This window comes from Lissotriton vulgaris, chromosome 4_1 (genome assembly GCF_964263255.1).
Source record: "Lissotriton vulgaris chromosome 4_1, aLisVul1.2, whole genome shotgun sequence".
NCBI lineage: Eukaryota > Metazoa > Chordata > Amphibia > Caudata > Salamandridae > Lissotriton > Lissotriton vulgaris.
Window position 1 is genome coordinate 868,019,385 of NC_141691.1, and position 15,067 is coordinate 868,034,451.

Below are 15,067 nucleotides of genomic sequence, written 5' to 3' on the forward strand. Positions count from 1 at the left end.
ATTACATTTCGATGAAGACATGTTCATTGGCTATCCTTAACAAATCTCTAATACAAAGGTTTCCTAGCCGAGTCTAACATCCTGCAAATGCATACATTCTAAATTAAAATTGTACATCCTAGCATTAAGGGCCAACGGCAAGGTCACAACCGGTGTCAGATCCCTACTACCAAAACTCTCGCCCTCACGGTGTGAGTGGCGGCCGCGCAGAGGACTGTACCCTCCGTGCCAACTCCAATTTCCCTTGTCTTGTTGGGGGCCCCCATTTCAGCTCGACGCCATCTTAAAGGTCGTCCGAGCACCCATGTGAGGTATCTGTAGGAAGGACAGCGTGAACTCTCCCCCCACCCCACACTCTCTCTCACATCCGCCGTCGCGGATATCCGGGCCCCGGGAAATTCGTAGGAGGGGCATATAGCCGCCTCCTCCCCTGGAAGGGGCCAATGGCCGTCTCCCTTTAGGCGACCCATCCTTAGTGGGTGCCGCCTCCCAGTGGGAGGGGCCGATGGCCGCCTCCCCCCGGGCGCTCCCATCCATAGTGGGTGGCACCCCCCTCTAGGGACCTTGAAATTACTGCTCACCGATCATGACCTTACCGCCACAGGCCGGATAGTTGACCGGCTATCCGGCCCCCTCACAAACTCCTCCTAAAGGTCATGCTTCCTCAAACCCTTTAACCATGCTATGAAGTCTCCTATGAGTAAGACATTCCCCTCCCGGGACAGGTGAACCCCATCATTGAGGTACATGTGATCACCCCGAATACACCCATGTGGAATGCTATGCAGCTGCGCAGAGCGAAACAATCTACCAATTTTGTTGTTAACCTTCTTCACCGAATGGTTCAGAGCTGATACTGAAAGGCCCCCCCGCCAAACCCTTCTGGGAATCATGTGGGACCAGGCAATCGTGCACCCCGGGATTCTTTTTGCCAACCAGCGAACGGCAGACAAAACTCGCTCGAGTAATACTCGCCTACCGAGTGTCACCAAGTCATTGCCCCCCAGGTGTACTATGATTACAGATGGCGGTGACCTCTGCCGCCCTAAGAGACACTCAACAAAAGATTCAAACTGGTCAATACAGAGCCCGCCCCTTCCGTGGAAGGCCACTCTGTACCCGTATTCCCCAGCTGCGTGAGTCGCGTCACCTGCTTTGAATACGTCCCCGGCCCGCCTCACGTATGAGTGGCCCACGACCCACACCACTTTCTCCTCAGCAGGTGATCCGTGACCGCTGGTCCCCTGGTGCTGGGCCGACTGCAAATTCCGCCCCGCATGATATGCTCGCGAAACTGTAAATCAAACAGAAGACAAGAAGCGTGAGTGTATGTAACTTGACTTCACAACATTTGCAATCGCACATACCTTTTAAAACAATTCGAGGACCATCGTCCTAACTGTTTCACCTCTTCCGCACTCTGACCCCTGGCTGCAGCCTCGGTGGCAGCCCCTATCCTAAAGGAGTGGGTCCCAAAATTGCATGGGTCCATGCCCGCCGCCGCGATTGTCAGTGCTAGCACCCTCTGGAACTGAAACCTCGTCAGTGGGGTGGCATTGATGTGCCTCAGCAAACTCCCCCCCCATGTATCCGCCCTCAGTGCCAAGTATTCCTCAATGCACCTAATTGGGCACGTGGGGGACCCTCGTATGCGCTGGACAACAACACTGTTTCCCATAGCTCCCTGGTCAGTCTTGGACCTAGCTATCGTGACTACCATCGAATCACCCCTAATCAGGATGTGATCTCTGCACAAGCCTCCCCCCACATCTTTCTTATTCTTTGCGACCAGTTCGCTCACCCCCATAGCCCCATGGAATGCTAATGCGAAAGCTGCCTGGAACAGAACTGCTTCGAACTGGGAGGAGCATGTCGTGACTAATTTCGCCATGAGTAGGGACAACCTTTCTAGGCCAATCGGGCGCCTCTCGTCTTGCTTACGACCCTCGAGGCGCTGCCAGCCACGAAGGGCTTTTTTCGCCAAAAAGGAACCTGTTGGGTCTTTGATGCCGTGCACCTGAGCCATGAATGAGATGGCTGCCCGGTGTCTATTGGCCGTTGCCGCTGATCGGCCTTCCCTGTGCAGTGCTACCAGGAACCCTAAGAAGGAATCCTCCGGACCCCAGTTCTGATTCCCTGACGGACCCAAAAATGCACAATAGGAACAAAACGCTCCTTCGTATGCCTTCCTCGTCCTGGGGGCTAAGCTTGCTGCCACGAGGTCTTGTAATCCGGGGCACCGATTAGCCAGAGTGCTTCGGGGAATGGTGCCGCCGCTAGGTCCGCTGTAGGTAGATAACCCCTGAACGCCTGCATATGTGAACGAGATAGTGCATCAGCCGCATGATTCAGTACCCCGGCACATGTTTCGCCCTGAACTGTACATACAGTCTCATGCAAAGCAGCACAATTTCCTTCAACAATCTCAAGATCCATTTACAGCGTGCTGCCTGATTGTTAATGCATTCGACAACAGTCATATTATCAGACCAAAATACCACAGAGCGGTCTCTGAACTCGTCCGGCCATGCCATCAGAGCAACAAAAATAGGGAATAGCTCGAGGAACCCTATGTTACCTGTGAGACCGCTGGTGTGCCACCACGCCGGCCATGTTTGCGCCGACCATCGATTACCAAAGATGGCACCGAATCCCACGCTCCCCGCCGAGTCAGTCTACAAACCCAGCTCGTTCGAAGACGCTGGTGGCTTGTTCCACACTACTCGACCGTTGAAGTCCGCCAGAAATGCCAACCAGATGTGCATATCCTGGCGAACCTCTGCAGACAGTCTCGTGCGGTGGTGTCCTTCCTTGAGACCAACCATAGCTTGTGCAATAGAGCGTGAAAAAGGTCGGGCCATTGGTATCACTCTCAAGGCAAAGTTAAGCTGACCCACTGCTTGCTGTAACTGATGCAGGGTCACTTTCTCCTTACTAAGGCACAGTTCCAGGGAAGCCCTAAATTTAGCTACCGTTCCCACTGGCAAACGGAAACATCCTTCCGCAGAATCGAGCTCAATTCCCAGAAACTCCAGTGAAGTAGATGGTCCAACCGTCTTACCTAGTGCCAATGGCACTCCAAACTCCCTCATGAGGATGCAAAAATCCTGTAGCGCCTGCGCACATTTCGTGTCGCCGGCTGCTCCCAAGAACAGAAAGTCATCTAGGTAATGCATAACATGCTTATGCCCTGTGGCCTCGGTGAATGCCCACTCTAAAAAACAGCTGAATTTTTCGAAATAAGCACAAGAGATGGAGCAACCCATCGGCATGCATTTATCCATGTAGTAACGTCCTTGGAACGCAAAACCTAGCAGACGCTGATCCTGTGGGTGTACCGGGAGCAACCGGAACGCCGACTCGATATCGGATTTCGCCATCAGCGCTCCGGGGCCCAGGAGATTCAACATGGTGATGGCATCATCGAAGGATGCGTACCGCACCGAACAGACTCCTGGGTCAATCGCATCGTTCACTGAGAAACCCCTTGGAGCCGACAGATTATGGATCAGCCTAAATTCCCCTGGTCTTTTTTGGGGACCACCCCTAATGGGGAACAGATGAAATTCGCTACTGGCGGGTGCTGAAATGGGCCAGCGACTCGGCCTAGGGTCACCTCTTTAGCGATTTTCCTCTCCACCACACCTGGATTATGCTGTGCCGAGAGCTGGTTTCTACACAAGGGTTCTCCCCGAAAATCCCCCACCGGGATATGGAAGCCACATAAAAATCCCTTCCTCAACACCCCAGCGGAGACATAATCAGGGTATTTGTTTAGCCAGGGAGTCATAGCCATGATATCAACGGGGGTAGGCAATTGTACACAACAATCCCCCTCAGTCTTGTTTGGACCCTCCTTTAACTCCCGACCCGCTATTTTTTGACCTGCACACGCATGTTTAAACTTACATGCCCCCTGCGGTCTGGTACAGTTGCCTCTATTGAAGCCCCAACAGACCCCCCGCTTTCCACCGTTCCCGCCGGTTCTCGGCTGGTGATCGTCACTGGCGCCTGCTCGAAAGGGCACCGCGGGCTGCTGGCGGGAAAACCCTGACCCATTCCCACCTGGCGAGGACATCCTCGCCGCGCCAGGCAGGAGCTGCTTCTGCCAAGAAATTGAGTCGAGGCAATCCCATGTCAGAGATGAATCATACTCTTTTGCTTTACGGAATTTCATGTCGTAACCCATCCATTCATTCCCCTCATATGTTTCATAAAAATCCATTATACGTGCCTGATAACAAGACAATTCGGGCAATACCTCGGGCTTACACTCACCAATAATCGCAGTAAACATTGCAAAGGCCTTGGCCCAATTTGTTATCGTCTCATCCACCCTGAATCCCACCATTTTTGCTCGCCAGACACTCGGGTGCCACAAATCTTTCTGTGTCTTAGCATACTCCATCTCGCGATGGTCAGTCAACAACGAAAACATATTAACATACTTGTCTGCCCATATCAATTCTTTCGTGGCCAACGGGATATGCTGAACCACTCTCTCCCGTCTTGAGGGCAATGAGCCCTCCCCCGCCACTGGCAAAGCGAGCTTACCCGGTTAGGTCGTTGTTCCCGCCGTTTTCTCAATGCCAGTTGCCGGTCCTTCCGGGGTCACCTGTGGGGAGACAAGAGGGATATTCGCCTTCGCGGCATCTCGCGACTGCCGCAACTGCTGGATTAGTAACTTGGCCTCTTCGGCCGTGTCTCCGGGCGCCGTGGCACCCCCTGCCTTTTTGTTGAGCCATACGGCCAACTGGGTGGCCAACTCGGGAGGCATGTCCTCGTCGTCGGCGGGCGTAATCACAACCGGAATCGGTTGACCCGCGTCTGGGGTTGGTACTGGGGCATCAGCTGGTATGGCAGGGCTGACCGGGGGCACCTCAGGGACCGGAACCTCCCCTGACGCCGCCCTCCTCTTGACCCGTTTCCCTCTACCCTCGGGGATGACTCCCGGCAATGCCGGGCCTATTACCTTCTTCAGGTTACCAGGCTTGTTCATTGCAGCCAGTTGCTTCTTAATGCCCGCCATATCACGACCAAGCGCTGGAACCTGACCGATGCTTCGTTCTATCCTCGTCATTCTGTTCACCAACATGCGAAGCACCTGGTCTGTCTCGGAACCCTTTCCTGCCTTCTTGCCAGACATGGTTTCGATTATCCACTCCGGGTCAATCAAGACGGTCCGGGACTCTCCTCTGTAAAATCACTGAAAGAGAAACACAAGAATTACAAGTTCTCAAAATTGCTCCTTGTTCCGTCGAGGGCTCACGTGCAGCGAGTGGGTGCAGCTTCCAAGCACAGGAACAAGAGGACGCTTCTTTGGATTCCCGCTCTCTTTATTCTTCTTCGGGAGGGCGTGTACCCTCCGCCGGTACGCCTACTGGGCGTGGCCATCGGTGTAGGTGTCTAGGACAACCCTTCTTGGGCGGGAAAAGGCACGCCCCGGCTACGCCGCTTCGAGACACGCCCCCCGCCCAAAATGGTTTCCCGGGAGGATCAGGGCACCCAACCATACGTTCGGGGGGACCGAGTGGTCGCCCCTTTCCATTCACATAATTTAGGCTTTCAGGTTGTTTCTAGTCCTAATCAATACTGTTCAAATGTTTTATTTTTTTTCTGTTACAGTAGCTAATTTTTTGGGGATTTGTCACTTCTCTTCACATTTGTTTGCTTACAAATAAACAAGAGGTCCAACCATGAGGCCTTTCCATATATGTCTTTATTGGGAGATGTAATAAAGAGAGGTCAGTAACTGAAACGGCCGAGAGAGATGGAAAGTGAAAATGTCAGACATACAGAAGGAAAGAAAGTAATAGAAACTAACTGGGTGAAATGTGACAAGACTATAGCAAAACGTGGAGTGTCTGAACTACAAGAAATTATATGTAAACTCAGAAAGAGACAAGAAAGAGTAAAACCTAATGGGAAGCATTGGAATTAGGCAGAGAAACTGTTGAAGCACACGAGATCTGAACCTCTACAGTAAGGTGGTGAAAAGGACTAGATAGGTCTCCATGTTGTTCGTCTTCCATTTGATATTTGATGTGAACATGGATGCTGAATGCCAGACAATTGCATGAAGGAAAACCTGCAAAAGCCGTGAAAAAGTAGTTAGATTACTACGAGGCACGTGTTGGATGTGGCTTAATTGTTCATGTTGGAACTTTGAGGATTTAATTTCAGCTTTTGATGTACAAAACAAATATTGAAAATATATGTGGATAAAGCCAAAGATAATTGTAATCTCAAGGCAATATAGACGGCCGTGAATTAATATCTAAATACATGTGTTGATCCTAATAAAGAACATACAGACGTATTAAATGATGTAATACGTATGATTATTTGGCTCCCTATGAACGATTGTAGATAACGGTTATCCTAATAAAGAACATACAGATGTAGTAAATGATATAACACGTATGAATATTTGTCTCCCTATGAACGATTGTAGTGAACGGTTTAAAGTACCTGTGTAACGGGGTGCCCCTGGCGCCCCCTGGGGTCGAAGTAACCTGTGGACCCCCCTTTGTGTTTCCACAGCCCAGCCTGGAAGCGCCGTGTTGGCACCAAGTGGAGGAAGCCTACAGTGGAGACGAAGAGGATCTGAGCTGCGGCCCCTTTAACTGGTCTCCAGGTGATGAAGGGGAGTGGCCAAACTACCCTAGAAAAGACGCAGGTGAGCCAGAAGAGGTGTGTCTGTACACCGGCGGAGCGGAGTGTCGGAGGAGAGGAGCAGAGCGAAGCCGAGACGAGTGGTGGGACGAGGACTCCACGGACTGGAGATTACAGCGACGGATCCAGACCAGGGAACCTACGGAGGAGGCAGAGATCAACGAGGGACTCCAGCGGATGCAGGACGATCCCCCGGACTACCGACAGGACGACCACGCCGAGCCTGAGCAGAGCCCTTCGGACATCAGCCCCGCAGAGGAGAGGCGGTCGGGGAGACTCGAGAGAGACGGCGAAGAGGACGCCCATAGTTACGAGGAGGAGAGAGCGGATCGAGCGGAGCCCCGCCGAGACGAGAGCCTGCCAGCGGCATCCGGAGGACCAGCGGAGCTAGGAACGGAGCCTGGAGGCCACCGACACCGCGATCCGCCCAGCCACTCCCCTGGAGGGGCGTGGCTTCACGAGGTACGTGAACGAATAGCGGCTTGGATCGGGAAACGGGCAAGGCGCTAGAGCGCTGACACGGGAAAAGGGGAAGGGTGCGGATTGGTCACTACTGCCCTTGGAAGACTCACAGTTTCACGGGGGTACCGTCCACCAAAGTTTGGGAGCACTTTACCCAAGTCACCTCACTCCTTTTCCCCCCCCCTCACTGGTGAATGGGATTCTAAAAGAGAAAGGCCGTGACAGTAACGCGCTTTTTCTCCCTTCCTTTGCATAACTCCTGGATGAGAAAGCGACACGACGGAGCAGGACGGAGCAGAACGAAGGCGGACCTTAAAGACAAGGCGAACCGAGGGTGTCCTGTCAAAGAGTCGGGCTGAAAGGAGCCGGTCACCCAGGAAGCACCCGGGCAGGCTCAAAAGCACCGACCAACTTTTGTCATCAATAAAAGCTTTTCCTTTGATTACTAAGACCCGCCTACTGCCTCTTCCTGTGGTCCCGCTTACAGTGGTGGAGAATGCGGGCAACCTGACCATCTGCGACACCAAGATGGATGAGGTGGTGCAGTCATTGGTAAAAGGACAAGAGAGATTGGAGTGGGCCATTCAACAGCAGATCATCACGTCAGCTGCAGACCGAGAGGCCATGAAAAATGCGGTGGCCGCCAGAGCTATGGAGAATCCAGTGCTTACCGACCCAGCCACCGCGTCGGCCACTACCCCTCATATCAGCGGCGTATCCCTCCAAAAGTATCAGCCAGGAGAGGACCCGGACGCCTTCCTGCTCAATTTTGAAAGGGCAGCCCGGGCATGTGGGTGGCCCGTGCCCAAGTGGCCGTTCTTTTTGGCACCCCTCCTGGTAGGAGAAGCCCAGGCTGCCTATCAGGTGGCCAACCCCACGGGCGATACTACTTACGCTGATGTAAAGAGGATCATCCTAGATCACTTGGGCCTAGACCAGGAGGCCTACAGAATCCGGTTCCGTAAGGAGAGAGGAGCCCCAGGAGAGTCCCCAAAAACCCTGTTCGTGAGGCTCAAGATGGCCGCGGACAAATGGCTAACGCCATCCGTATGTACAAGGGAAGAGATCATGGACAGGATCTACTTAGAACAGTTCTTAGAGGCCCTGCCCTACGCCACCCAGAGGTGGCTACGACAACACCACCACCTCACTATAGAGAAAGCCGTGGACATGGCAACGACCTTCTCGAGAGTCCAACCTAGGATTGCTCAAACCTGGGAGAGTGAGAAACACAAAATCCCGATGAAAACCGAAAGGAAACCAGTGAAACCTACGGAAATCCCTAGGCCAAGAACCTGGAGGACCGAAGGACTTCTGCCTACCGGGCCACAATGTTTTGAATGTGGCACCTGGGGACACATCGCCAGACTCTGCCCCCGTAGGAAGCCTCAGGAAGAACCCATGGAGGTCGGATACCTTCCCAAGGCGGTGATGTTCTCCAGCGAAATGGGTCAGGCGTTCAGGGTAAGTGTTGGGGTAAACGGCACCTCCCTCCAGGCCCTGTTAGACTCGGGCTGTCGCCAGTCCGTGGTACACGCTCGGCTGGTTCTACCCTCCCAGATCCTCTCACAAACCCAGGTAAACATACGATGTGTACACGGAGATGTCAAGGCCTATCCAGTAGCTATGTTGCCCATTGTACCAAGGGGGAAGAGTCCACATACCCTAAGGGTGGGGGTTCTAGCCACTCTCCCAGAGGACCTCATTATAGGGACAGATAACCCCGATTTTCTAGACATGTTTAAGTATAGCCTAACCGCCACTGACCCCCCCCCAGAGACGGGAAACGAGGAGAGAAACGTCCCTGCCTTAATATCAGACGAACCGTGGGTGCTTGACCGTAGTTTTCGATTCTCTCAGGTAAATGACGCGTCCCTCTCTAACGCATGGGACGCAGCGGAACGAGATCAGAACCAGTTTCCCTTACAATATCCAAGGTTTATGGTCAAAAACGATTTACTGTATAGGCAGGCACGAAAAGATGATCCCGAGCAACTGCTTGTACCCCTATCCTTCAGGGAGCAGGTGTTATTCTACTCCCATGCACATTTGGTAGCTGGTCATGTAGGGGCAGAGAAGACAACGCAAAACCTGCTCCGCCACTTCTATTGGCCCGGGATATACAAAGACACTATGAGATACTGTCAGGAGTGCGAGGTCTGTCAGAAAAAGAACATGACCCGCCCCCCGGCCGTTCCTCTACAACCTCTGCCCATAATAGGCACCCCCTTTGAACGGATTGGCATGGACATAATAGGACCCCTCCCTAAAACTAGAAGGGGATATCAGTACGTATTGGTGATTGTGGACTATGCCACTCGGTTCCCCGAAGCCTATCCATTGACGGTCACTACAACCAAACTCATTGCAGACCGGATGATTGAAATGTTTTCAAGAGTAGGATTCCCGAAGGAGATCTTAACCGATCAGGGCACGCCCTTTGTATCAAGGCTCATGAAAGAGGTGTGTCAACTGCTAAGAATACATCAGATCAGAACGGCGGTCTACCACCCCCAAACTGACGGCCTCGTGGAACGTTACAACAGGACCCTGAAAACCACCCTCAGAAAGATGCTAGAAATCAACGGAGCCGAGTGGGATCAGGTACTGCCCCTTGCCTTGTACGTTTTAAGAGGCCAAAAACAGAGCAGTTTGGGTTTTTCATCGTTTGAATTGTTATACGGACGACAACCCCGCTCCCTCCTCGAAATGACCAAAGAAGCATGGGAGAAAGAAACACCAGAGGAAACCCTGAAGACCCTTGAATACGCTCGTAATCTCAGATCCAAAATTGGAAAATTAAGAGAACTCGCGTATGCCAATCTGGAGAAAAACCAACAGCGTCAGAAAACCATATACGATAAAGGAAAGAAATGGAGAAGGATGGCCGTGGGGGACTGGGCTTTGGTACTTCTGCCCTCCTCCTCCCAAAAGTTTAAAGCAGAATGGGGAGGCCCTTACAAGATCATAAGTACTATAGGTAACACCAGTTACAAGCTACAGATAACCCCGAGGAAGAATCAAGTCTTTCACATCAACTTGTTGAAGAAGTGGCTCGGACCCCCCCCTACCGGGGTACATTTGACGGACGACCTCCCCCGGCCGTCCTCCAGCACGTTAGACCACCTGGTCGTGAACGATGACCTGATGGATAAAGACAGACGAGATCTGATGAACACATTAAAGAAGAACGAAGGGGTCTTCTCGGATGTTCCCGGAAGGACCTCGCTGGCCACTCACAGGATACGTACCGAGCCAGGTAAAATCGTGAAAATCAGGCCATATCGAGTCCCAGAATCCCGACGCCAAGGGATAAGGCAGGAAATCCAGGATATGTTGAAGCTGGGAGTGATACGCCCCTCAAAGAGCAACTGGTCCAGCCCTATAGTGTTGATTCCAAAACCCGACGGAACAAGAAGATTCTGCATGGACTTCCGCGCCCTTAATGAAGTATCTCTGTTTGACGCCTATCCGATTCCTCGCATCGATGAGCTGATCGAGAAGTTAGGAGAGGCCAAGTTTATTAGCACCATCGACCTGACTAAGGGGTACTGGCAGGTACCCCTCCACGAGGAGGATAGACATAAAACAGCGTTCTCAACCGAGGACGGTCACTATGAATTTACCGTACTCCCTTTCGGTCTTCACGGCGCCCCTGCCACGTTTCAGCGATTGATGAATACGGTATTGAAAGACTTGTCTATGTTCACCTCGGCATACCTCGACGATATTGTCGTCTTTAGTCCCGACTGGGAAACCCACCTGGAACATCTACAGAAGGTATTAGATACGCTGCAACAAGCTGGTTTAAAAATCAACGCTAAGAAATCAAGGATGGCCTATCAAAAAGTTAAATACCTGGGCTATGTTCTAGGGCACGGCATGATAGAACCTCAGATCGAGAAAGTCAGAGCCATTTCAGAGACCCCGTTCCCCAAAACAAGAAAAGACATGAGAGCATTCTTGGGATTGATAGGCTATTATCGTAGGTTTATTCCGATGTTCTCACAGATATCAGCCCCCCTATCGGACACCCTAAAACACCGGATCCCTGAGAAAACGCTACTCCACCCCACTAGAGAGATGGAAGAGGCTTTTTCCAGCTTGAAATCCTGTATTACTTCCTCCCCGGTTTTGACTTCCCCTGACTTTTCAAAACCTTTCTTTTTACACACAGACGCTTCGGATTACGGGATAGGGGCAGTCCTCTCCCAAAAATCCGAGGAAGGAACAGACCACCCCATACTATACGTTAGCCGAAAACTGTTTCCCCGAGAACTGAAGTATGCAACGGTAGAAAAGGAATGTTTAGCAATAAGGTGGGCGGTTGATAAATTGTCCTATTACCTGGAGGGCAGACCGTTTACCCTGTATACTGACCACGCCCCCCTGCAATGGATGGCCCGTAATAAAGCGAACAACGCCAGGGTGATGCGCTGGTTCCTAGCCCTGCAGCCTTACTCCTTTGCGGTTGTACATAAACGTGGAACTGACAATGTGGGAGCGGACTTTCTTTCTCGCTATCCCCTTCCCGAACGGAAGGGTTCAGGGGGGGAGGAATGTAACGGGGTGCCCCTGGCGCCCCCTGGGGTCGAAGTAACCTGTGGACCCCCCTTTGTGTTTCCACAGCCCAGCCTGGAAGCGCCGTGTTGGCACCAAGTGGAGGAAGCCTACAGTGGAGACGAAGAGGATCTGAGCTGCGGCCCCTTTAACTGGTCTCCAGGTGATGAAGGGGAGTGGCCAAACTACCCTAGAAAAGACGCAGGTGAGCCAGAAGAGGTGTGTCTGTACACCGGCGGAGCGGAGTGTCGGAGGAGAGGAGCAGAGCGAAGCCGAGACGAGTGGTGGGACGAGGACTCCACGGACTGGAGATTACAGCGACGGATCCAGACCAGGGAACCTACGGAGGAGGCAGAGATCAACGAGGGACTCCAGCGGATGCAGGACGATCCCCCGGACTACCGACAGGACGACCACGCCGAGCCTGAGCAGAGCCCTTCGGACATCAGCCCCGCAGAGGAGAGGTGGTCGGGGAGACTCGAGAGAGACGGCGAAGAGGACGCCCATAGTTACGAGGAGGAGAGAGCGGATCGAGCGGAGCCCCGCCGAGACGAGAGCCTGCCAGCGGCATCCGGAGGACCAGCGGAGCTAGGAACGGAGCCTGGAGGCCACCGACACCGCGATCCGCCCAGCCACTCCCCTGGAGGGGCGTGGCTTCACGAGGTACGTGAACGAATAGCGGCTTGGATCGGGAAACGGGCAAGGCGCTAGAGCGCTGACACGGGAAAAGGGGAAGGGTGCGGATTGGTCACTACTGCCCTTGGAAGACTCACAGTTTCACGGGGGTACCGTCCACCAAAGTTTGGGAGCACTTTACCCAAGTCACCTCACTCCTTTTCCCCCCCCCTCACTGGTGAATGGGATTCTAAAAGAGAAAGGCCGTGACAGTAACGCGCTTTTTCTCCCTTCCTTTGCATAACTCCTGGATGAGAAAGCGACACGACGGAGCAGGACGGAGCAGAACGAAGGCGGACCTTAAAGACAAGGCGAACCGAGGGTGTCCTGTCAAAGAGTCGGGCTGAAAGGAGCCGGTCACCCAGGAAGCACCCGGGCAGGCTCAAAAGCACCGACCAACTTTTGTCATCAATAAAAGCTTTTCCTTTGATTACTAAGACCCGCCTACTGCCTCTTCCTGTGGTCCCGCTTACAACCTGTCAATTTGATTACTGACAGTAGTGGGTAGAAGCCAGCAAAGGGCCTTATGCATTTTTACAGCATTTACATAAACCTTTGTCTTAATGGTTATGTGTTGTGGCTTGGCTATGGGATGTCTCAGCTATGTTACTAGCTGCGTCTCACACCATGAGACATAGTCGGTGGGGTGTAGGTCAGTTCTACAGGCCTATGCCAGTAACCCCCATTCACTCCTGCTCAATCGGGTGCAGAGAGAAAGGAGGCTTTTGCACCCATTGGCTCCCACTCACTCCTGGCTAGATATGTTGTGGGATGTGGGCCAGAGGCTTAACTTCTAACATAGACCTCATTCCATCCTTTTTTGCAGGAATCTGCAAAACATACCCTCTACATACTACATTTAAGTTTTGCGTTCTCTTTGTTAAGACACAATGACAAGAGAAGAAGGTTTGGGACTGTGCCTCTCCCATATCTGGCTAGATCAATGGGAAAGCGCCTTTATTCCTCAGGACTGAGCAACTTGGGGGCTGGCCTGCATTAGTTCTTCTGGACAATGATCAGATCAGAAAATCTTTATTCGTTTTTTAAAAAAAAAACATAAATGCACAATATTACAGTTAATATATGTTACACAATAAAAAACTTAATATACAATCATCAAAATCATTCTGTTAAAATGATTTTGGGGAATTATTAATAAACCACTGTTTGATGGGGCAGGGGTTAACTCAGTCGGTACTAACATTACTGAAGATGAGTGGGTGTCTCATTTTAGTCTCATTTTTAATAGTAATACCTCACAGACAGAAGTGGACAGCGGCGAACAAAGAGTAACTCTGCCACTCTTTACAATGAGTGAGGTTGAGAAAGGCATCTTGGGGCTATCGAGTAACAAAGCACTGGAACCAGACGGTATGCCCCCGGATTTATTTAAATCCAAAGTGTCTCTCTGGGTGCCGGTTCTCACTGCTGTGCTTAACGCAGCCGCAGAACATGGCTGCCCAAGGTCAGGGGGAACTTCTACGATATGTCCCAGTCTTTAAGAAAGGAGACCGTAATAGTACCACCTGTTACAGGCCGATTTCACTCATCGACTCTTTGGTCAAGGTAGCAGGTGGAGTAATCCTGAACAGATTGACAGCCTGGGCCGATGAACATAGGGTCATTTCCGAAATCCAATATGGGTTTCGGCCAGGCCACTCCACTATGGCGCAATGCCTCAATTTGTATATGGACCTTGGGAAGTATACCATGTCCCGGCAGGGCACCATCCACATGGCGTTCATGGACCTTTCCTCCGCGTTTGACTGTGTCAACCGGGGGAAACTGTGGGAGTCCATGGGCGCCATGGGGGTGGAGCCTACTTTGGTTAACCTTCAGAGGGACCTGCATCGGGATACAAAGGCTAACATGAGGTACTCGCAGGACCTTAGGGTATTAAGGGATTTTAGTGTCCATAGGGGCAATAGGCAAGGCCGTATTTTGGCCCTTTTCTTTTTAATTTATACATTAATGATTTGGAGGAGTGCCTACTGAATACCGAAGCTGATTATCCTTATGTTGGCCGTAAGGGTCTGCCTGTTCTATAATATGCAGAGGACCCTGTCCTCTTGGCTAGAACTGCAAAAGGTCTCCAATACTTATTAAGTGCCTTTTATAGTTTTATTGCAAAAAACACAATTGATGGACAGAATGTAGAACAATGTCATATATTCACCCCAGTACAAGGATCTGGTCCCACATTCATCGTTTTTTTGCACTCCACACCACCCTGGGTTAGACACTGGCTATATGCAAATCAGCTCTGACCCTGTGCCTCATGGGAACAGTCCAGTCCGAACTGCCAAGCCATGTCTTTCCCAGACCGGAATCAAGCATCCAAGGACCGGTTTCTGGCTATCAGCCTTCATCAGCCTGGATAGCTTGACTCCAGTGGTGTGGAGAGCCTGGGACTCACATCTGAGTATACCCAGCACACTCGGGTGAAAATTGCAAAAAACACAGTTGATGGACAGAATGTAGAACAATGTCATACATTCACCCCAGTACAAGGATCTGGTCCCACATTCATCGTTATTTTGCACTTCGCACCACCCTGGGTTAGACACTGGCTATATGCAAATCAGCTATGACCCTGTGCCTGATGGGAACAGTCCAGTCCGAACTACCAAGCCATGTCTTTCCCAGACCGGAATCAAGCATCCAAGGACCGGTTTCTGGCTATCATATATGGTGT